The sequence below is a fragment of the Opisthocomus hoazin genome, chromosome 3 (genome assembly GCF_030867145.1).
Source record: "Opisthocomus hoazin isolate bOpiHoa1 chromosome 3, bOpiHoa1.hap1, whole genome shotgun sequence".
Classification (NCBI taxonomy): domain Eukaryota; kingdom Metazoa; phylum Chordata; class Aves; order Opisthocomiformes; family Opisthocomidae; genus Opisthocomus; species Opisthocomus hoazin.
The window spans coordinates 27,831,734-27,857,285 of NC_134416.1; positions in this window are offsets into that span (position 1 = coordinate 27,831,734).

Below are 25,552 nucleotides of genomic sequence, written 5' to 3' on the forward strand. Positions count from 1 at the left end.
TGTTGCTTTAGCATACATGCAACCAGAATAGCTGTAACTCCAAACTGAGTACCTCAAACACGCACATCCAGCTCTGGCTGAAGAACCAGACTCCCAGCTACAGTGTCCTGCACCTGTCGCTGGTCTCTGTTTTGGACTAGTGTAATTTTGGGGAGAAGGATAGAAAGGGACACTCTGTGTTCACAAAGGAAAGAAGGAAACCATCAGTGACAGGGTTTTTTTGAGCATTGGCTGTTTGAGTGCTGCTCAGAAGTTTGTAATGTCAGAAGTGGTCCCAGCAGCAATGGATTAGTGGGCAGAGAACAAGTGAGGAGGTCAAAAGGCGAAAAATAAATGCAGTGTGTCACATGGCGGTGCTGTTTATCACCTGGTTAGAGAAACTAAGGAAATCACATGGATGTCATCATTTTGTGTAGGATGACCCTACACACATACAATCTGATCTTCCACTCCAGGGCTTGTTAAACTTGTGTAAAGGGATGGTGAACTAGAACCAGCTAGTTTGCATCATCTGGCAAGCTGCTGTTTGGGAAGTAAGCATATGTCAATAGCTTTAACATGAGCAGTAAAGGGCTGGATAGGAGACTTCATACCCAGACTGGGAAATTTCCATGGCAGTTTTACAATTCAGAAAATATACGTATCATCACACACGAATATATGCAATAAGCACAAAAGATTAGCATTGGAACTGACAACTTGTAAGCCAGGTTTTAGCTTTCTGTGATTCAAAACAGCTGAGTGATAAATTAAAATAAAAACAAATGCCAGCAGCTCCTTAGCACTGGTGGTATTGGTGGGTGCTCCTGTCGTAAGAGCCTGGTGAATGCATATTGTTATAATTGGCCGGGTGGAGGTGGTAGAACAAACGTGACTCTTCCAAGGCAGTGTTGGCACTGACAATAATTGTTAACAGATTTGGTTTCCTATTAACTTCTTTTTTTCCCCTATAGCTCCTTCTTAACTTATCAGCAGATTTTATTTTTGAGTTATTAGAAATCTCATCCTTCTTTTATTGATTCTTGTGAGTTGCCAGCCAGCCACTAATTGCTTCCAGCTCTGGCATTTCAAAATTACTGATTTCCTTTTAGATACTTAAATCATTCATTTATCTTCCCCTCCATCCCTCCACCCCCTTTTGACTTTCTTTGGCTTGAGATTTTCTTTGAACAGCTGTCAGCTTAGTTAACCCTAGTCATTCTAGCCAAACATTGCTCTCATTTCCATGGCGTAGTCAAGAACTGCTGATAAATGTAAATCCTCATTTAACTGAACCCTCAGCACGAGCACTCTGAATACAACACCTAGTTAATGTGCTGTGCAGGTGTACCTATATCTTTATACATAAACACACATGTATACATACATATATATACATGAAGTCAGTCTGTGTGTTTATATATAAACATGTGTAAACACAGATATACTGTATATGTATAGCATAGAAATAAATGCATATGCATAGCTGTAGGCTTAAATTAATGGAAGTGCTTGTGTTTATGGTCTGGCTTGCTACTCCCCTCTGCCACTCTGCTGCACAGCTCCTGATGCAGAACAAACGTCCTTGTACTGAGACCACTGGAGTCATCCAAGAGTCACAGATTAGCAAGTCACCATGCTGAACGGCAGGAGCTGCTGACAGATGTGTTGCTAAATCTGGGCAAAGGGAAGGAGAGGTGACTGATTACAAGAGCTCTCTCAGTGTGAGCAAAGATAACTTGAATTACATCGCATTAGCTGAGCACTAGAAATGTGCAGACGGGCTGCTACTGGGGCACTGCCGAGCTCAATAACTTGTCCAGAAGCAGTAACTGGTGCACGAGCTTGCGCTCTGCCCTGCTGACGAAAGCTCCTTTTCACACAAAGGTGTCTGTGCATCCCTCTGCCCTCTCCCACCTCGGACCACAGGCATGGCTGCTCCTCACCCCTCTGGCACTGGCAGAGCAGATTGCTGTGGAGGGAGAGCTCTCCCACTGCACTCCAAGGGACCTCAGCACTGCTGTGCTTTGAAGCGAGAGGGCTGCTGGGGCATGGGACCTGCAGGCTGTCTACTCTGCAGTGTGGAGCAAAGCAGTAAAGCTCAGAGACTGATACCAACATGCCATTTTCCTTCATGAGGCCATGAGGCTGTTTCCTTTTACACCCCCATCAATTTTCATTGCTTCTTCTGCTCTGTGAAGGACTGAGGGGAAAAAAGGGGGAAAACACTAAGGAGAGTTTCGCCCCTTGTGGCTACACTAGTCCAGATCAGGTCCCAAATACTGAACTTTCCTTCTTATGGATCGAAGATGGTCCCTGAATAAAAACTCCCCTGCCCCCTGCATGCCTGCTCCCGGCTCCCTGTGGAGCTACACGCGCATGTGAAGGGTGCGGGAGAGGAAGTCTCCCCATGATGCTGCCCTCCCGCAGGCACTGCCTGGTTCCCTGGGCTAGAAAGCCCCATCAGAGCGTGTCAGATCTTTGTCCTGGGAAAAAGACCCTGACATCACTGTTATTCCAGACACCCAGCCCTGTGCTTCCCATTCACCCCAGAGACACTCTGGCAGCACGGCCAGGTAGCTGCCACCACTGCAAGCCCAGCCTGCTGCCGACCGGGGCTTTACAGGCTCTCAGCCGTGTTCAGCCGCTTGAAAGACCAATGTTACTATCCCAGGTGCATGTCACTGAGGGGCTCAAATCAACATATTCTTGTGGAAACGAAGAAAAATTTTCCTGGACACGTTTTCTTTTCTGTAAAAAGTGCAACGCTTTGAGCTGCCAGCAGCACAGGGCCCTTTTAAAAATGCATAGCCCATAAATGAAGCAATATAGGACCTAGGGGCACTTGAGGACACTCCTTTCCCTGTTACATCGTTTCTTCCTCTCCAGACCTTGCCTAAACCACCCCATCACTAGGCTGAAAGCAGCAAATGGCAACTGTTAAACATATGGTTTAATTTTAGGGATCAGTCCTAGGCACTCAAATTAGTTTTTGCTTGGGTTAAATGCAAGTAGCAATTAAACACACCTTGCATGATGAGAACAGAAGCAGCTGGAAGCTGCTGTCCAAAGCAAGCTTCTGCATGAGAAGACCAATAGTACTCATGGTGCACCCCTGAGTGCAGGCACAAAGGTGGAGGGATTGACTAGTTGCAGCTGTGGGCATTAGTAAAGCAAAGGCCTGAAGATGGGCATGGTTTTGGGAGGGAACCACGTTCCTTTCAGCCATGATACTCATAAGAAAAGTAAGCTTGTTGAGGGTAAGAAGCAAAGCCTGGTCTGTCTTACTATTGCCATATCCTATTTGTAACAGATCTCCAAAAATACGCATTATAGGATGTTTTAAAGAGCTGAGTTTAAGAAAAAGGAAGAAGAAAGGCACTTAATTACCCAGAATGGCCATTGTTTTTTCCATAGGCCACTTGCAGCCTTATGCATTTTGTTTTGGTTGTAAGTTTACTGCAGAAAGCCCGCTCAGGTTTCACGAAGTGGCAGTCAGCAGCCTGGGATGATGTAGATAACACATATCTGTATGACGAAACAAGTTGTGTGGGTTTTTTTCATATTGAAGGACTGACGGTTCCTTTTCGTGCAGCAGTTGAGCAACTTGTTCACAGTTTAGAAGATTTGTTGCCAACGAGAAGCATATCTCCTTGGAATAAAATCTGTTTCATATCCGACTTCCAGGATGTTGATGAATTTACCTTTATTTTGGTTGACAAAACCTCATGTTTTCAACCTGTAATGATGAATGGCCTGTGAAGGGTCAACATGGTGCTTCATCACAGTTAGAAACCTACTCAGTGCATGACATGAGGCTTTGAAAATCACCTTTCTACAGCATTGTGACTCTGGTAGTAAGGGAGAGCTAGCGTGTCTCTGTGTGTTCAGAAGTTAAAATAAAAAATCTGTTCACTCTAGGCAAACCAAAGCCTCTAACCAAGCCTGGATGTGTGGTCCCTGTCCCAGCTGGTAAGTTAGTGTAGTTTTCCAGCTCAGCAAAAACTTCTGTTTCTTCAGAGCTCTGGAAGTCTACAGCAGAGTAAGCATGTAGCGAAAGAGGGGCAATTCTGTTTCCAAATCCACAGACTCACTCTTAAAATTGCAGCAAACCTTGAATTCTTGTCCTATTTCTGTGGCAGAACCATGATTTTTGAGTGGTGTCTCAGGCAAAAGACAACTTCTAGACTTTTCTTTGCTTCCAACTTTCTAGAAATGTCATTGCATCACTGACAAGTTGGCTCTTGACAGATGAAGTGGGACGCTACAACTGCAAAAAAGAAGTCTGAGTGTTGTAGAAGACACTTCTTTTCAAATTGAGCAGGGGGAACGGTTACACTGTTGAATCACAGAAGGGCTGTGGCTGGGTAATTTAAAAGATCTGCCGTCTGAGAAAGCACATTTTAAAAATTCCTTTTCTTTCTTCAGCTATCAAGATACCACTGGGACTTCATGAGGTTCATAGATCTGCTGCACAATGTGTGAATGGCCATATCTCACCATAGAGTCAAGAGTTGAGCTATTAAGAGTACAACAAAAGCAAGATCAAAATCAGAGCTGACTTGTGAGGGAAGATGTAACGGCTGTGGGTAAAAGCAGGAAGAATGGGGATGGAGAAATCAGATTAGTAAAATAAAAACAGCAAGATGTGTTGGTTAGATGTATTTATAACATTCAGCGTCATCTCCTCTGGTTTTACCAAACCCTGCTCATAATTTTGAAAATGGCAGTTCATTTAGGTCATCTCAAAATTGCTGAAGGAAGAGGTCACACAGTTTATTCAGAGCTCCTGTGTCGTTAAGTCTCTGTATATACATCTCAGGTTATCCCAAGTATTCCTGTATTACTCTGGAATAAGCAAATCCACTGAAATCAATATATTTACTGCAGATCTACACTGGTATCACTGAGCACAAGCCCTATCCGAAAGATTTCAAGCGTGGTGTTGCACAAACAGTGGCTTGAGCTGAACTCAGATTAAGGTCAACTAAATCCTTATGCAGTAACAACTAAAGTTTTATGACCTACCTGTTCTCATGTCCAAAGGACTGTATTGCTGTATCCTTTTCCCTGCTATTACAACGGCCCTACACAGGACTGAAAACAAATTGTATTTTTCAAACTTTCTTTCTCATCAGTGTGTGAGATAGCCATCCTTTTTAATATGGCAAGTACTAGAAATTATGTTAAACCTGAACAGATAAAAATGGAAGTATAGCAGTGTCAACAGGAATAAACCCAAATTGCTCTTAGGTTAGTTTCAGTGGATGGGATTAGTGAGCATTAAGGGGAAACATAAAAGCAAAAAGAAACAAAACAGAGCCTGCATCACTTCATGTCATCAGCTTTTGCATTACTCCAAGGCATTAAGCAAGGGCTCATGCCTGACACTTATAAGCCTTATCCACGCCCCTTGCTGGTTTTTTAGTAAACAGAGCTTCTGCAGTGCCAAGTCCATGTGAGTGTCTTTTGTCCCAGTGGCATCCTGCGTGCTTGGATTTTTTTTGTTGGAGGGAGTGAGGGGAGTGATGTACCAGCATACCTGCCTTAAAGTGGGAATTGCTTCTCAGCTTTATATCATCCCTGAGCTGCCAGACCTCGTACAGCAACAGCCAGAGTCCATCCCAGCAGCAAAGACGAATTCACCCTAGGGATGAATTACGCTAGGTGCCCTAGTAGCAGCTTTACTTTGAAAACATCCTGTACAATTTGAATATCCTAATGTCTCAATTTTTATAGTTATGTGGTAGTATATTAGCTAAGGGATATTTTTAACTTGGAGAAAAGAGGAACATGAGACTGCTGGAGTCACTGAGTTGGTTTCCCACCAGGACCTCCCCATGAATATATTGACATCCTCCTGGGCAGAGCAGCTGCCACCCCCACAAGAGGGGCTCTTCCAGAACTTCCCCAACCTTTATGGCTGCAAACAACCTGCCTATATATGTTTACAAATTCTTTCTATGTTCATTCAGAACCAATTTATAGCCACTCATTCTCAAACCAGTACAGACTGCTAGTTAAATAAGCTTCTCTCCATTCTATGTTACAGCCCTTTGTGAATAATTTTCCATCCTCTCTCAGGCTTTTTTTTTGGATGCACTGAAAAACATGCTCCAGTTCTTCTCTTGCGGTATCTGCCTTTGTCTGTTGTAGCAGATCTCCTGATCTCCTCTGCCCCTGTTTTGATCTTGACACCACCCCTGAGCATAGGTGACCTGAGCAGTGTGAGCGTGTCGCCTCTCAGGTAAAGACTTGCCAGACACCTGTGCAGTGTAGCAGCATTTCTCAACTCTCCTGCAAATGCCTCACCTTCATCTTTATCATACTGATATTACTTCAGTGCATTGTAATTATTCTGGAACTAATACGTCGTCCTTGTCTGATGTTATACCCGTTTCATGAGCTCCCAGTTTTCACAGATTACTTAATGATGAATAACTGCCTATGCATTTTGTATTACTGACCTTAGTCTTATTTCTCCCCATCCCACCTTCTGTGTGTTGTTAGTGCTGTTTGCACAATATTCTGAACCTGTGTTACTAAATGGTGTCCTCTTCCAGCCTAGAAGTAGAGTACTCTAGAGTCAAGTAATTAATATCTCCTCAGAAGCGAAAGATGAAATTCCTACATTTTTTCAGTTGACTAGTCTAGCTGTAGCCTAACAACATTACCTGATCATGTGAACAAGAACATTGTGAAACATCGGCAAACTGCTGCTGTGCTTAGCATATATGTCTGTGAGAAATAACGGGTGTGAAAAGATTAATATATAGCCAGTGGTGTGGAAATGTGCACTCCATCTCAGCAGCTATCCAGTTAATATAAATTACAAGACGGCACCTAAAGAACACATGCATAAATGCAAGATGTCTTGTTAGAGCAGACTTGTTAGATTTCTGGTGCATACGTGAAACTTTGTAAAGACTCTTGAAATCATCATAACTTTATCTAAATTTGTTTACACACCACCCAGTCATAGTGCCGTAAGGGCTGTGTGTGCTGGAGTCTCTCTTTTGAGGGGCAGAACGTGACTTTTATTGGTTATTTCTCACAGGGTTTCAAGAGATTCTTGTGTAATTACAGAATAATTCAAGTGGGAAGGGGCCTTGGTTTGCCAAGGCCTTGCCCAACCTCCTGTGCAAAGCAAGGAGGTCAACATCAAATTCAGAGCAGGTTGCTCAGGGCTTCTCTACTGTCAGGTCTGGAAACTCTCCTGGGGTGGAGACTGCTCAGCCTTTCTGACAGTCTAATGCACTGCTTGACTGTTCTCATCTTGGAGGCTTTATTATATATGTGCATGTCTCCCTGCTTCAGTTTATGACACTATTAAAATTCCCCAAAATCCAGTTCTCCTGGATTTTCCCACTTTACTAAATTTGATAGTTTCTGACAGGCTTGAAGAGAAAAGACAGTCAGACTTCTGGTAAATACAGTCAGCACAGGTGGAATTACCAGGGTGAACGGAAGAACAGCAAGCGGTGCGGTGAATGACACAAGTCGGTGGGGGCAGGTAAGGAAGAACTACTTTTCTACTACAGTTGTGCAATGTAGGCGAAGACGGAAAAAACTTACAATACCTTAACCAAGTGTCTAGAATGAAAAGTGACACGAAGCTTGTTTTCCTCACAACATACTGGTGTGGTATGCAAATCATGTTGCAAAAATGCTACCCCACTGTTCATTTCTTCAGCATGTAGTAGATGTGAGAGGACCAGGATTGTCCAGCAACTGCACCCACACTAACGCCCAAGGTAACTCAGTTCAAAACTCCTGCTAGAAAAACGGCCTTGCCAAATGGTTTGTGCTTCCTCCTCCTATCTCGGATGGAGCTGGCTCCCAGCAGGCTGGGCAGGAGCCCAGCACTGACAGCGGGGAGATTCCCAGACAGGGGTATCTCCCTGTGTCCTGGGTTTGGCCAGAACAGGGTTAATTTTCACTGGAATCCAGGAAGGGGCACAGCCGGGGGGTGGGGGCTGACCCCACCTGGCCAAACAGAGCCCGGTATTCCATACCATGTGACGTCACGCTGGGTTCCGGTGGGGGGGGGGGCGGTGCGGCGGGAAGGCTCTCGCGGCTTGGGGCGGGCGCAGCGCCGGTCCGGTTTCGGGAGAGCGGCTGTTGTACGGTTCGTGGTTGTGTTTTCTCCTTATTTGTATCGTTGTTGTTCCTGTTTTCCCTCTGTTTGCTGTTCTGTTAAACTGCCCTTATCCCGACCCACCAGTTTCTGCCTCTTTCTTTCCATTCTCCTCCGCACGCCGGCGGGGGGAGGGGCGGCCGCGTGGCGCTTTTGTTGCCGGCGGCAGCCGAAACCAAAACGTTAAATTGGCGCCCAGACGTGGGGCACGGATAACGGCAGGGCTGAGCAGCGGGTGTTAAAACTGCCTTCTTACGTTTTGTTAAATTTTGTTATACGCGGTTTTCTGTGTTAAATAGTCGCCGGTAAAAATGTTTCTGGCTTTGATCAGATGGCTGTGGTTTTTGAATCCTTATTTGCAGTATGTATTCAATGCCGTGCTGTTCATCATCGCTGGGAAAAAGATCAGGATGATAATTTTGCTGTACTGTACGATGTCGACTTATGACATGATAGCATCACTGTGCATGAAATTAGGCTTGTATTTGCATGCGGCTCTGCGGTCATTTCCGTACCTCGGATCCTATGTCTTAGATTTTGTTAATAATCAAACCCAGTCTGTGGGGAAAGCCGAAGGGGATACCTTCCCCCACTCTTTCGCCCCCCCTCTCTCCCTCAGGCTGGTCCTAACTGCTTTTGAGAATTTCGAGTACCCGTGGGATGCTCAGGGCAGCACTCTCCTTTTGTTATGCCTCCTGAATGGGTTGCAGGTTTTGTTTAGGGTTAAGCAAGTCGTTAAGAACATCGTGCAGAGACCTGCCCCGGGGCCGGATAGCTGTGAGTGGCTGGGTGTGTGGGACAGCATGGGCAAGTACCTAGGGCAGTGGACACCCCCGATGTTTTTTAAACTCACCCCTGAGCAAGTACAGAATCCGGAAAAACTAGTAAAATATCTGCAAAAAGTGTGCTGCCACCCTGGGAACTCCAGAGAGACACAGATCACAGCAACGTGCTGGGGTCTGGCCCACGCCTACCGAGCTGCCCTGTTTAACACTGTTCAGTGCCCTAAAGGGGAAAAGGGGGGAAACGAAGTGGCAGGCGCTGCGACTGGCACTGCCCCCCCAGCCGGCCCTGCAGCCCCTCCAGCCCAGCAGGCAGTCCCAGCCCCCCCGACCAGCACCACCGCTGCCACAGCTGCAGGGTCTGCCTCGGTTTCCCCAGCGGGCACAGCAGCTGCTCCAGCCCCAGCTCCAGCCACAGGCACAGTGACTGAGCCCAATGACCAATCTGTGCAGGTAGCAGTCGCCCCTGTAAAACTAAAGAAAGACGCAAAGAGAGCAGATCGCTCCGGGAGGGATGATGATGAGCCAGGGTCATCGCGGGAGATAGAGACAGAGATCATCACCCGGTCCCTGTCCCTGGGCGAGCTGCGAGACATGAGGAAAGACTTCAGCCGCCACCCAGGCGAGCACATTGCCACCTGGCTGCTGCGGTGCTGGGATAATGGGGCCAGCAGCTTGGAATTAGAGGGCAAGGAAGCCAAGCAGCTGGGATCCCTGGCCAGGGATGGGGGCATTGACAAGGCCATTGGGAAAAAGGAACAAGTCCTCAGCCTCTGGAGGAGACTTCTCTCAGGGGTGAGGGAGAGGTACCCCTTCAGTGACGATTTTGTATGCTATCCTGGCAAGTGGACCAATATGGAAAGGGGTATTCAGTACTTGAGGGAATTAGCTGTGCGGGAGCTGGTTTACTGTGACACAGACGATGAGCAGGTACCCACAGACCCAGATGAACTCCAGTGCTCACAATCCATGTGGAGGAAGTTTGTGCGGAGCGCACCCTCCTCGCATGCCAACTCACTGGCAGTTGTAAACTGGAAAGGTAAAGACACACCAACAGTAGACGAGGTGGCTGTCAGACTCCGCCAATATGAGGAAAGTCTCTCTTCCTCCCTTGTCTCAGCCGTGGAGAAACTGGTCAAGCGACTAGACAGGAATATGTCCTACTCCCCACCTGTGCGGGCCCGCATCTCAGCTATTAGGGGCAGGCGTTTCTCTGCTCAGGAGAGGGAATACAGAGGCTATACACCCCGGGGCACCCTGTGGTTTTACCTGCGTGACCACGGAGACGACATGAGGAAGTGGGATGGAAAACCCACCTCAAGTCTAGAGGCCCGAGTACGTGAGTTGCGAGGTAAAACAATCACAAAAGGGGACTCTGTTAGGAAAAATGCCGCTCCAGTTTCCAAAAGCCAGCTCTCCAGACCAGGTAGACAGTTTGACCTTGATTCCGATCCTCTGGAGGGGACCTCCAAGTCATTTTTACAGCAGGTGAGCAGCAATTTCTCTGACGATGATTAGAGGGGCCCTGCCTCCAGCCAGGTGGAGGAAAGGGACAACCGTGTCTATTGGACGGTGTGGATTCGGTGGCCTGGCACGTCAGATCCACAAGAGTATAAAGCTCTAGTGGACACTGGTGCACAGTGTACTTTAATGCCATCAGAGTTCAAAGGGTCAGAGCCCATTTGCATTTCGGGAGTGACAGGGGGGTCCCAAGAGCTGAGTCTACTGGAGGCTGAAGTGAGCCTCACTGGGCAGGACTGGCAGAAGCACCCCATTGTAACTGGCCCTGAGGCTCCGTGCATCCTTGGGATAGACTATCTTAGGAGAGGCTATTTCAAGGACCCAAAGGGGTATCGGTGGGCTTTTGGCATAGCTGCTGTGGAGACGGAAGAAATTAAACAGCTGTCCATTTTGCCTGGTCTCTCGGAGGATCCTTCCGTTGTGGGGTTGCTGAGGGTTGAAGAACAACAGGTACCCATCGCCACCACAACGGTGCACCGGCGACAGTATCGTACCAACCGAGACTCCCTTCTCCCCATTCATCAGCTGATCCGCCAGCTGGAGAGTCAAGGAGTGATCACCAAAACTCGCTCACCCTTTAATAGTCCCATATGGCCAGTAAGAAAATCTACTGGAGAGTGGAGACTGACAATAGACTACCGTGGCCTGAATGAAGTCACACCACCGCTGAGTGCTGCCGTGCCAGACATGCTAGAACTTCAATATCAGCTGGAGTCAAAGGCAGCCAAGTGGTATGCTACAATTGACATCGCTAATGCATTCTTCTCCATCCCTTTGGCAGCAGAGTGCAGGCCACAGTTTGCTTTCACCTGGAGGGGCATCCAGTACACCTGGAATCGACTGCCCCAGGGGTGGAAACACAGTCCCACCATTTGCCATGGACTAATCCAGACTGCACTGGAAAAGGGTGAAGCCCCAGAACATCTGCAGTACATCGATGACATCATTATATGGGGCGACACAGCGGAGGAAGTTTTTGAGAAAGGGGAGAAAATAGTTCAGATCCTTCTGAAAGCCGGTTTCGCCATTAAGCGAAGTAAAGTCAAGGGACCTGCTCAAGAGATCCAGTTTTTGGGAATAAAATGGCAGGATGGGCGCCGTCAAATCCCAATGGATGTCATCAACAAAATAGCAGCTATGTCTCCACCAACCAGCAAAAAGGAAGCACAGACCTTCCTGGGTGTTGTGGGTTTTTGGAGGATGCACATCCCAAATTACAGCCAAATTGTGAGTCCTCTGTACCACGTGACCCGGAAGAAGAATGATTTTGAATGGGGCCCTGAGCAACGACAGGCATTTGAACAGATTAAACGGGAGATAGTTCATGCCGTAGCCCTTGGTCCAGTCCGGTCAGGGCAAGATGTTAAAAACGTGCTCTACACCGCAGCCGGGGAGAATGGCCCAACCTGGAGTCTCTGGCAGAAAGCACCAGGGGAGACTCGAGGTCGACCCCTGGGGTTCTGGAGCCGGGGATACAAAGGATCCGAGGCCCGCTATACTCCCACTGAAAAAGAGATTCTGGCAGCATATGAAGGCGTTCGAGCTGCTTCAGAAGTGGTCGGCACTGAAGCACAGCTCCTCCTAGCTCCACGATTGCCGGTCCTGGGCTGGATGTTCAAAGAGAGGGTCCCCTCTACGCATCATGCCACCGATGCTACGTGGAGTAAGTGGGTCGCTCTGATCACCCAGCGTGCCCGAATGGGAAACCCCAGTCGCCCAGGAATTCTGGAGGTCATCATGGACTGGCCAGAAGGCAAAGATTTTGGAGCATCGCCAGAGGAGGAGGTGACACGTGCTGAAGAGGCCCCACTGTATAACCAGCTGCCAGAAGATAAGAAACAGTATGCCCTGTTCACGGATGGGTCCTGTCGCATTGTGGGGAAGCAGAGGAGGTGGAAGGCTGCTGTATGGAGCCCTACACGACAAGTCGCGGAAACTGCCGAGGGAGAAGGTGAGTCCAGCCAGTTTGCAGAGGTGAAAGCCATCCAGCTGGCTTTAGACATTGCCAGTCGAGAGAAGTGGCCAGTGCTCTATCTTTACACCGACTCTTGGATGGTGGCCAATGCCTTGTGGGGGTGGCTGCAGCAATGGAAGAAGAACAACTGGCAGCGCAGAGGCAAACCTATCTGGGCTGCCCCATTGTGGCAAGATATTGCTGCCCGGCTAGAGCAGTTGGCTGTAAAAGTCCGTCACGTGGACGCCCACGTCCCTAAGAGTCGGGCCACTGAAGAACATCAAAACAACCACCAGGTAGATCAGGCTGCTAAGATTGAAGTGGCTCAGGTGGATCTGGACTGGCAACATAAGGGTGAACTCTTTATAGCTCGGTGGGCCCATGACACCTCGGGCCACCAAGGAAGAGACGCGACATACAGATGGGCTCGTGACCGAGGGGTGGACTTGACCATGGACACTATTGCACAGGTTATCCATGAATGTGAGACATGCGCTGCAATCAAGCAAGCTAAGCGGGTAAAGCCTCAGTGGTATGGAGGACGATGGCTAAAATATAAATATGGGGAGGCTTGGCAGATTGACTACATCACACTGCCACAAACCCGCCAAGGCAAGCGCTATGTACTCACAATGGTGGAGGCCACCACCGGATGGCTGGAAACCTACCCTGTGCCCCATGCCACCGCCCGGAATACCATCCTGGGCCTGGAAAAACAAGTCCTGTGGCGACATGGCACCCCCGAAAGAATCGAGTCGGACAACGGGACTCACTTTCGCAACAGCCTCATAGACACCTGGGCCAAAGAACACGGTATTGAGTGGGTGTATCACATCCCCTACCATGCACCAGCCTCTGGAAAGATCGAACGTTACAATGGGCTGCTAAAAACCACTTTGAGGGCAATGGGGGGTGGGACTTTCAAAAATTGGGATACCCATTTAGCAAAGGCCACCTGGTTGGTTAACACCAGAGGGTCCACCAACCGGGCTGGTCCTGCCCAGTCAAAACCTCAGCGCCCAGTAGAAGGGGATAAAGTCCCTGTAGTGCACATGCGGAACATGTTAGGGAAGACAGTTTGGGTTAGTCCTGCCTCGGGCAAAGGCAAGCCCGTCCGGGGGATTGTTTTTGCTCAAGGACCTGGGTGTACCTGGTGGGTAATGCGGAAGGATGGGGAAGTCCGATGTGTACCTCATGGGGATTTAATTTTGGGCGAGAATAGTCCATAAATAAATTGTATAAAGTTAGTTGTTAAATAACCCTGTCACTGTCTGTTATCACTGTTATAATTGTTATATGTTGTACCAGTAGTAGCATAGTAAGAATCGTCCAGATTAAAGAAGGATGGACTTTTTCAATGAAAACCTAGCAGAGCACAGCGATGATGGAACTGGACCTGGTTTTCAACAACTAGCATCCAGCAACTTCATCAAGATCAACATCTCCTGCAGACTGTGGGCACGGGCCGCACCAGATACATCAGCCGTGAGCTCCGGATGCAGCAAGTGACCGCCCATCACCACACATCACCTCCCCTGCCACGGAAGACCATAACGACAGATGGAGCCTGAAGTCATGGATTAAATGAACTCAATGGACACTTTAGAGTGATGATCCATAGACTAAAGGGATGATATCTGGAGACAGGAGAAGTGGTGGTGATCAACTGGACAATGGGGGACCTGGGCATGACGTAGATGGTATGGAATAAGGGGTGGATAATGTCCTGGGTTTGGCCAGAACAGGGTTAATTTTCACTGGAATCCAGGAAGGGGCACAGCCGGGGGGTGGGGGCTGACCCCACCTGGCCAAACAGAGCCTGGTATTCCATACCATGTGCCGTCACGCTGGGTTCCGGTGGGGGGGGGGGGCGGTGCGGCGGGAAGGCTCTCGCGGCTTGGGGCGGGCGCAGCGCCGGTCCGGTTTCGGGAGAGCGGCTGTTGTACGGTTCGTGGTTGTGTTTTCTCCTTATTTGTATCGTTGTTGTTCCTGTTTTCCCTCTGTTTGCTGTTCTGTTAAACTGCCCTTATCCCGACCCACCAGTTTCTGCCTCTTTCTTTCCATTCTCCTCCGCACGCCGGCGGGGGGAGGGGCGGCCGCGTGGCGCTTTTGTTGCCGGCGGCAGCCGAAACCAAAACACCCTGGAAGCAGTTCTTTAAATAAACTTTAGAGTCCACCCTGCCTATAAAATTATTGTTCATAATTCTGATAATCTGTCAGATCAGTTTATTAGACTGGCACAGCTTGTCAAATAAAATGGCAAACAGAAAGCTAGTGTCCAAATCCATCCTTCAATTTGAAATACAACATGAAATACTTTGAAGGAATCCGGCGGGCTAATGTAACAAGGAATGTATCCTTCCCTGAAGTGAAGGATTCATTTCAAAACACACTGATACATTGGCGCAGAGCAGTGACTTCATCAGCATAGAGAAAAATAAGAAAAAGTATTATTTAGAAGATACTACCTCTGAGCGAGATCATCATATGTCACAAATTTGGATTAATTTAAACAGAGCTACATTAGTTTTTACCAGTTCCAAATCCACCTCTCTATTTCCCATGGTCTGGAGCATTATAAAATATTTCCAAAATTTATATTTCTTAATATTTTCCAAATGTCGTTAGATTTCTAGGGAAGGGGGAATTATATTTTTGCTTTTCCCTTTTCCTGCCTTTTACCACTCAGCAGTCTTTCATGAAATTCTCTTCCTGGTTTGACAGAGAATCTCTTTAATAAAAACAAAAAAAAGCTGATCTTCTAGCTCTTGCTAGCCAACGTTGTAAAATGTCAGTCAGGAAGGGAATCATTAAAAGATTGAACATTCAAAATCTGTAGTGATGGAAAACCAGATATAAAATAAATGACAGGAGGGAAACTTTCTGCCCAGTACTTTGGAAAGTGGCTACCGTTCAAGGCAAAGTTCAAAGTAAAAGCAAGGAAAAGTGACTGTTGTTAAGCTCTGTGGTCTTGATTCATTTTTTCATTCTCATAGTGACAACTTTCTTTAAGTGTCCACTTAGCATGATGTTAAATTATCTACTTGAGACTGGGAAAAATAATATTCATATACTAAAATTTCATATTATATCTGCAGTAGCGCTATGTTCTTTTAACTGAAAGTTTCACAGTAAGGAGTGAACCAGGGGCTCATAAACCACATCTGTACTGTCTCCCACAACTGGGCCAAAGCCTGCAGCTCTGGCAAAGACTATCTCACTTGAGCGCTGACCCACACAACTTCTTGCTTAGACCTCAGCTTCCTACTGGGCTAATTGTTTCACCACAGAGAGAATTCAGTGGCTAATTTGTGTTCTGATAACATAGGCAAGGGGGGCACCAGGACCTGTGAAATGCAGGGAGATTCATCTCATCACAGCTGCGAAACCCAGAGTTGGGTTGTCTCTTGACTATGACACTCTGAAACACTCTCTCCTTTTTCTGTTGAAGCTAGTTGTGTAAATATCTGTACCTGCACAATCTGCAGAGAGAATACGAAGAAGCTGAAAATGTGAAAACAACTCTTTCTGAATTCTGAGAAGATGTAAATACCCAAAAATAGCCAGTAAATGTATTATTTTTAAAAAATCTTGCCCTTTTGACTCAGTTTTCTTCTGAACAGGTTATTTTCAAAACTGTCATTAATAATACAAGAAACTAATTTACTGAATGTCTTCGAAAATTCAGCTGTAAAACATCTTTGCCTTTCCATAGTTACTGTGCAACGATGTCTTTGAAAAATAACCAGTCATTCAATTAAGTACGACCCATACCTCATAAAACCATAATGTTCATCTCTAATAAAGTTAAGCTTTTAATTTTGTTTCCTTACTGAACCCTTTTAAAGAGTTTGGAGTTGTATCCTGCCCACCCATGCAGAATACGCTGGCTTACTGCTGCTTCTTCGTAATCACACAGACTGTGCCCACATTTCCTAATCGCTGCAGATGCAAATACCTACCTATGTTTATCAGTAGAGGCATGTTTCATTTTTATTCTTTGTTCCTTCAAAACTCAAGGGCGAAAGCTAGCCACAGCCCACTCCTTCAAACTCTCCTAGCTCAAGGGCTTCTAATCCTTCACAAGCCCCTGGGAAGGTATTTGTTCAGGGTGGAATTCTTCTTCTGCTGCACTTGAGGGCCTCTTTGCCTGCAGTGCATGACTCCGCTCACCTTGGCACTGTGAAGTCTAGAGAGAAGAGAATAACTTGCATTGAGTGACTTCTTAGGTGAAGTTTGCTTCTAATGCACTTTTGAAGATTTTCTGTGCTTAGAATTTCCTACATGCTATTCTGTAATCAAAATGATTTGTTAATCAAGACCCATGAGTACCTCTTGGCTCCCCACATGTCTATGGGTGGTTTTACTGGGGCAGCAAGTATAAAAATTCAGAACCGTAATGGGGTGAATTAAGTTGAAATGAGTGTGAAGATGATCTGATCTAGATGGAAGTAGCTCTCAGAGTAAGGTCCTTTGCAGCATCACTCTCTCCCACATTGGGTATTGAGCTAAGATCCCAGAGCTGGAGATGCTGATGGTGCCTAACCTGTAGCCACAGGACACTTCCCACTATGCAGGAGGGAGACAAACATGTTCCGGCCAGTCTCCAGTGTGGGCAACTGAAGGACCAGACCCACCATGAGTCAGGAAACCGTTCTGCTGTAGGGATACACAGAGGTCCCCTGTGTTCACATGTGTGAGAAAGATCCATGTGCTCAGAGTTATTCAGATTTTAGGTACATTGCTTTCTAAAATAACCCACCTCTTTTCACTGGGAACGAAGGTCAGCTAGTGAAGCTGAACTCTTAACTGAGAGACTTCAAGCTATTTGCCTAAAGTTAGGTGGGATGAATCCAGGCCCTAACACATACACTAATTCTTCGGGGTAGCTGCAGACACAGCAACATTCATTATTTCCATGAAAGCACTCGCTAGTCAATCTTTTCCATACAATATCTGCCAGCAGCACAGACTGAAGTGTGTGCTTATAATAACAAGACAGCAGAAATTTCAGACAAAGATTTGAATAGTATGTTTTGAAGTACTTGCTCAGGCTTGTTAAACCCAATTCAAGACATTAAGGAAACAGTTGTTCTTTTTTTGTGAGGTCTGTATCTCTGTTTCTTAAGGGAGATTATCTTAAAGGAGAAATTAGTTTCTTTTACATATTACTAACCATGAATACATCTGAAAACCCGTTACCACTTGTGTAGTTCTGTTGATACAAACTTTCCTAACCTTAATTTAGCTCTACAGCTCTGTGGCTGGACTTTATCCTGACTTGGCCCTCTAGTCATTTCTAGCTTTATCTCTCCAAGCAGGTGACACTACTTGAATTCTGTACTGGGGCTTAAAGGTTTTTCCTGTTCAGCTAGTGATCAGACACAGTACTGATGCCAACTAATCCATACCGATTTAAACCTAACTTCTATGCAGCAGAGGTAACCACCGCAGCAACAGACTTGTTCATACTGATCTCTATGAGGTATTGAGAGCAATTAAAAATGTTGCTACTAGCAGAAGCCACAACTGACCACAAGTACACACAAATATGCAGCAGCTTGACTTCTTGCACAAGTACAGATGTTACTGTAACTTTGTGAGTGTACGTAACTCACCTCAGCATATCCTGCTAAGAGCTGACTTCAGGATTCTTCTGTTTTGAACTTTGAAAACCTTTCACAGCGTTACTCCTACCTCCTCATCCAAATGTTTAAGTCCCTGTACATTTAAATATAAAATCTGATTTCTCATTCTCAACTAGTAAATCTCATCTCTTTCTAAATCCCTCCTGAAATATTAGTGTTATTGTGCATGTTCTGTCATAAGTATTACTTTGTGGATTACATTGCCAAAATACATTTTTGATCTGTCTGAGCTTAGTCATTTTAAATCCAGCCATTAATATACATCTGCTCACAGCTAAGCAAAATTCTGTATTGGAACTATAAAAGATAAACTTAATAACTAGTTATGGTGATAGGTGTTCTCTGAATGTGCATTGTGTTTTGTTTACACCTAGGCATTGGGTCCTGTGGATCTATGTCCCTGGTTGGGAAGAGACACTTGCTCTTGGCTCCTTTGGAGCCCAGTGAAGCAGTTTTGTTGGAGCAGATTTTCACCCCACGGCGGCAGTTTTGAAAACCATCTAGTATCTGAGGGGATCACAGCTGATGTGCTTGGCAGAGACATGGCCAGAACTGGTGCATATATCCTGAGACAAAGCCGTTCATTCTGGCCAAATCCACTCTTCAGCTTGCAGACGGGAGGTCATGGCACCATCAGCAGTGTCATCAAAAGGTTTCTTCTACCAGCCTCCCTGCTGTGCCAGCCCAGGCAACTAACTGGGTTGAACCCTTCCACAGATGTCCAGGAAACACAACCAAGCTGTTGCTGTCAAGAGCATGATGAGTAAGTAAGTTATCTTGTGCCAGACGACTAGTAGTAACAGTCTGTGTAGGTATTTCTAGTTTGCTGTGCCTTTTAGATAATGTGACTGAGTTTATCCCTCGTCAACCCTTCAACAAAAAAAGCACAGTTATTTCACATTGACTGTGGAGAAAAAGTACATCAGGTGAGACATCATCTTAGACTGATAGATTTATTGTATGTTCCTCATATACCTTGGCTTTAAGAAAGCTGCAAAACATAATATTTCTAGTTTTATATATATTAAAGTTACAAGAGTATCTAGTTTGGTTTCTGTATATTGCAAGCCTTTAAACTTTGCTATCACACCAGTCCCAGCAACCTTGGCATGGTTAAAAACACATTTCAGAAGTACATCTGTTTTGATTGAAGAAGGGCACCAGGAGAAGAAGGACCCTTTTGCACTGTCTGTTTGCCAGAGCAGCCCGTCATCCCTCTTGCTGAATATCTGTGTCTTTATTTCCAATTTTAGTCTGTCTGTACGCATTTCTCAGGTCTTGGCTTTAACCTCTTTCGATTCCAAAAAGAGGACTCCCAGCCTCCCCAAGGCCACTGACTCCAGCCTGCTGTCGTGTTGGGCGGTCTAGTCCCTGTCCTGCATTGATAGACTGGGCAGCCCAGCTCTGCAGGTCTCTCACCAGGAGGAATCCTTCCCCACGCCTTCAGCAATTTCCCTGATTTTCTACCCTTGCCAGGCTTTAATAACTTCTTTAAAAATTGTTCAGGAAAGGTGGGGGGAATATACTAGCACAAGTCTCACCAAGGGCCCTCCTTCCTTTGCCTGAAGGTACTTGGATGGCTGTTTATGGCTCATGATATTTCAGACTGAATGCAGAAGCATGCTAAAGACAGGGGGGCTAATCCACAGCCCTGGCAGGTTAAGAGCTTCCTTTGTTCAATGAACTAAAGCACTTGGCCATATCCAGATCATTCCCACTGCCATCACTGCCTTCTCCTGTCATTTGGTCCTGCCAAATCCCTCGTACGTCATATGCCTCCAGCCTCGCCAGATGGCTGCAACCCAACTCTGAAGTAGTCAGGCGAATTCACTCCTCCCTCTTATACCTTCCCATTAACAGACAAATAGAAAAACTAGGTCTGGAGCAGGACACTGCGTTGCCGGTGTTGTTTTCAAACACTTTGTTGTGCCCGGTCCAGACAGCTGAGCACTGCTCAGATCATACTGCAGTCCTTTTTGCAGATCGTCTGTGGGCAGGTTACAACTTCCCAGTCTTTATTCACTGTTCTAAGTCAGGCTGAGAGCTGCCACTTTGAAAGGGTGTAAGTGGCAGCAACATGTGCTCTCCTTCCCTTGCCTCTGTGCAGAGGAGTCCCACCAGGCAACGAGAGAGAGGGGAAGGAGGGAGGGAAGGGAGCTCCAACACGAGGAGAAAGTGGGGCATGTCTGCCCTACTTGGGGATGCTTGGGGAGCCCAACTCATCTTCTGCACTGCCTGAAATTTATTTATCTGTTATACTTTGACATTACTTCTGGAGACAGCTCAAACCAGTAAATATTGTGCTTGCAGCAAGTGACCACAAGGGGCCTGAGCAAGATGGAATCAGGGTTCATCTTCCACCTCGGATGGGCGTTGGTTTGAAAGGCTGTACTACACCTCTTCTGGTACCTATCCCCAGTCCTTCTCTGCACACCTTTCTCAGTGAATTCAGCAGTTTGCTGGTGTATACCACGTTTTAGTCCAAAAACTGTGGCTCAGGCAGTAGGCACAGACATTTTGTTTGTAGCAGTGGACAGTGGCCCCATGGTGATCTTCTTGGAGGACAACATGGATCCAGGAGGAGGGCTGTGCCTTTCTTTCCACATAGGAATAGTGAACTCGGAACACTAATTTTCAGAAGTTCACATGTATGCAGCGACTGCTGCCCAGGGGACTGAGATGTTGAAGAAGTAAAGTCCAAGGCTGAATGAAGGCTGATATGCATCCAGACTTAAAGAAGAAAATATCTTTTTATGAGTGGGAGAAGGCAAACTTTCCAGGAGATGAGGTATTCTGGGAGGCCCTTTCTAGGGAGGCCAGAAGGCTGACTGTGCCTCTGGGAAATGTCATTTTTTTAAGAGATGGAGCACTGTTTGGTGGCACTTCTTGTGGACATGTCAGCCCCCAAGGGATATGCATCAGCCCCACCTTAACAGGGACTAGGACCCCCTGCTGTGCCTACACCTGCAGTAGCACCCAACAGACCTTTCTTGGCTCTTCCTGCAGGTGCCAGATCTGAAGCACCAAGAGGAAACTGGGGCTTTTCTCAGTACCATGCCACAAGCCCCCACATGGCTGGCTTCTCCCAAGTCTTCCCCCAACTCTATAAGGAGATATCCTAGCTCTTTATGCTTCATAAAAAGTTATCATCCCAAGGAGACTTCCTCCCAAACCTTATCCCACACTTTCTCCACAGAATTTGTGCCAGGCAGGGGCAGGGAATCAGTGGCAAACCAGCCCACATGGGCTCCATTTCCACATGGTGTCTCCAGCATGGGCAGTGTCTGTCTGACATAATAATTCCTTGACTTCATTCAGCTGTAGGGCAGAACATCCTGTCTGCTCTTCTACAGGTGGTGACAATGAGTCCTTCCTAACCACTGCACATAACACTTACTTTCCCTCACCATACTTCTCCAAGTTGCTGGTCCATCTGGTACTCTTAGTGGCCAAGACAGAAAACAGCCTGGTTTTGTCCCCTCTGTTTTGCTGGTAATATTATCCCCCAAGGTTCTATACCTACAAGGGTTGCTACGTGCATTTGGCTTGGATCCATGAACTGCTTCCCAGGTCAGTAACAAAAAGCCGTCTCTCCCGACCTTTGTTCTTGAACAAAAATTCCTCAGCTGCTCCTGCCCCTGAAGCAGGACGGTCTGTGCAACACCACACGGTAGCTGGCAGCTCTGAGTCCCAGATGCCAGCACGAGCAAGATGTGCTGGTCTTGCCTTCATGCTCTCCTGCTCCTTGAGTGACACGCACTGCCCTGTTTGATAAGAGAAAACCATCCGGCTGCTGCCAACCCGGGCGGCTGATGAACTGCTCCAGGGACATGGCCGACACGGCCACTGCAGCAGCTGCTACCACTCTGCTTTCCACCCCTAACAGTGCGGTGAGCTACGTGATAAAAGGTGTTTATCACCTCTAGACCTGTACAGTCAACTTAGGACCCATCAGCCCTGACTCACCCAGCCTGGTTGCATCACAGCCATCCTTGCCTGCAGGGACTCGCTATGTCAGCTGTGATGGCAGCTGAAACTGGCCCCACCTTTTATGAAAACCTTCCTCCCTCTCCCAAAACGAACTGGCACATGTCTCATAAACCTTCCTCTCCTGGCTCCAGTGGGACATGTCTGTCAGGGCACAAAGACGAGAGGAACACATTCAGGCACAGATGTACACCAAAGCAGATACGACTGCAGAAAAAAAGAGGAAATAAAGTTGGCTGGGGAACAAGTATTTTTAATAGTGTTCCCTTTAACAGAGCCTAAAGAGAAGTAACACTTCATTTTACCTTTTCTATTAAAGCAAAAATCTCACCAGTGTCAGTTGTGTGCAGGTGCTATGCACAGTGGGAAACAACCCAAACCAGCATGTGTTCTTTGAAATATTTCTTTTAAACAGACACTAAGTATTTTCAGCTTTTGGAGAATGTGGTTCGAAATAACAAGAAGATAAAATATCACTGTGCTGTGCGAGGGAGGATATGTGCAGTTATCTTCTGTGATTTCATACTAATATTTAGCTATCGTATAGCACTCTCTCTGCTGACCCTGTTGTATAAACATTCAGTAATTAACTAGCACACTCCCTGCTATGCAACAGGTAGGTAGGTAATATTGTTCTTGCCATCCCTGGGCTACAGATAAGGAATTTAGACAGAGAGACAACAAAGTTTACCCAGACCCACTCGGGAAGTCTCCGGCAAAGCGGAGAGCAGGATCAGTTCCTGCAAGACGTATTCGCTTTGCCCCGCTCTGCCTTTAATGTTACAGTCCAGAGACACGTAAGACTTCAGCGCAGCCCTGAGCGGAGAGGAGTCCACCTGCAAAAACTCCTAAAGCTGTTTCACACCACTGACAGTTTCTGGAGCAGACGAGGCTCAGAGGGGAGCCACGGGAGTGCTGTAAATCAGGACCAAGGCATATTGGCAGAGCTTTGTGGGAAAGCTTGCCTGGGGTCTGCATGTTACTGCTCGTTTTTCTCCGTGCTTTTGGTACTTCTTTTTCTTTACGGCCAAGTGCTGTCCCCAGTCACCATTTATTAATCATCCAATTTAATTACCGTGTGTGGTACTGTTGTGGAGGGGGTGTGAAAACAACCAGAATACGAGCATTGCCCTGAAATACTGCGGAGGGCAGCTGCAGATGCACGCTGCAGGAGCGGCTTGTGAGCTTCCTAAGGCCTTTTGCGCCGCAGCAGGGACATTGTCCCTCACCCACACTTCACAAAGCAGCTGCCCACCCCTCTCGTTTCTTCCCATTTGCCTTTACTGCCTTCAGAAGCAGCAAACGGAATAATGCTGAATGGCTCTTGACAAAAAAAGTCCCAAGCCCAACAGTATTACGCATGTAAGGATTAACTTCACACGTTCTGCACTTGATTTTTCTTTAAGCTTTGAGTGATGAGGAAGCAGAGGTCATGGACCACTGAGATTATTTTGACCACAGGAAATGATGTGAAGCAAAAGGCAAGCTTCATGAGGAAATTAGTCAAATCTTGTTAAAATTTCAATTCGCCTTAAGGACTGTATTTTTTTCTGCAAGGATGTCAGCAAACTTGGGAAGGTACTAAAAAGCACTGTCCCATTTTTCCCATTTTTCTCCTGAAGGCATTGATAGATGCAATGGCAGGGACAGTTAGTCAAAAAACAGGTTTAGGGAAAGCAACATCATTTTGCTGGCACAGTATTCCGAAAGTTTTGGCTTGGCTATTGAAAGAGGCTTTAGTTTCTTCGCTTTGTTGTGTGGAAACTGTATATGGCCGGTGTTTTTCATAGTCCAATGTGTTCTTATTCACTTGCATAAAAGACATCCACTTAAACTGCAGCGACATTGCCACCACTTCTAAAGCAGGCAGCGCAGTGCAGTCCTGACTGTCAGAGCTCACATCTATTACAAAAATCAAACCGCATGTTTTTCCAGGTGCTACCATCTTGCAAACAAGACACATGGGGACCAAAAAATGTGTTTCAGGACTTAACATGAGGCCTACAATTAGAATTTTTTATTGAATCTAGTTATTGCAAGCTGCTTTCAACTGAAGTCTACATTTGTTTAAACACCTTCAAACCCATATTTGCTCTGGCTGTTGAAGTAATGTATATTCTTAGAGTCAGTAGAAGAACACAGTGCAGTTTACTTGGCAGCTCTACTTCTTGTAACTGAAATATTTTATTTAAATCGGTACCATTTTGCAGAGATGAGCATTTGAAGAGATACTGTAAATGTTTTAGGTGAGCCAGATAAAGTTTCTCCGCGGAAGCATGCTGTGGCTTACACAAGCAACGCAACACATAGATCTCAGCTCAAGTGCATATGGATACACATACACGGTGCGATTCAGCGTTCCTGTGTAACTCAGGCAAATTGCCACGGGCCTGTTTTCAAGAGTTATCAAGCAGTTGTGTCTTCAGCTGACTTCAGAAGGAGTTAAATCTGAAACCTAAAAAGATCTCTTTCGCTGGAATTGTAAAGGAGTCTGAAGAAATCATGCAGACCTTATGCAAAATGCTCCTGGATTCTTTGAAAATGAGCCTTTGGTTCCTAGTTTTCCCCTGCAAATGGGAGAAATGATATTGCTTTTTTCCTAACACTTCCCAGTCTGTTTTACACGTTCATGCAACGCTTAATCCACCTTGTCTGAACTCTCCAGGTGTTACTCTAGTTCGAATAGAATCATACTTACCAATCTGGACAGGACAGTGCCAGGCTCCCAGCTGTTGTCTCATGGAGCTCAGGGCTACAGAAGAACAGTCACTGACACTACAGAGCAACTCCTGGAACGTCTCTCAGTGCGACACCAGAGTCTCAATGTGTCATTGCAAGCTGGAAAAAGACTTTTGGCCTATCCAAGGATGCTAGTGAGACTCAGTCCAGCCCAAATATTCCTGCGGGGACTCCTTTTCCATTAGATCATGACAGTTTAAACATTAAGTGCAGAAAGAGAATTAGGTGTTAGGAAATTCTGAATGCCGTCTAGTTCTGGGTTTGACCATAGCATGCAACATATATATTCACGCACACATATTACATTAGTAATATTCTGTATGACAACACTTCTCAGATTAACACCAGGAAAATCCATAAAATAGCTAAAATTAGAGCTCCTTAAAATGACTGTTGAGTCCTTATCGATTTTCTTGGATTTTTATCTTAATCACTGGGAGTTATCGGTGGTCAGATCTTCACACATGAACTTCAATGTGTCCTTGACAGCATCTAATTTTTTTGCAGTCCTTGTCGTTTCTAGTTGCAGACCGGTTTGGAAATGCACAGTGATATTAATTTTAGACATAAACCTCAACAGCACTACGTGCATTTGATCTAACACCTGCATCTCTAGGACGTACTATGTGGAAAAATGCTAACTCAATACCTGTGTTGAAAGAACATGAAACTGTTGGTATATTTAGTTGTGTATACTGCATCTACCATGTTAGCAGTATATGTTATAAATGTAACATTGACGTGTTAGGGAGGAGTAAATAATACACACTCCATGTGAAATGCAGAGTACAAAGGAAGGACTTCA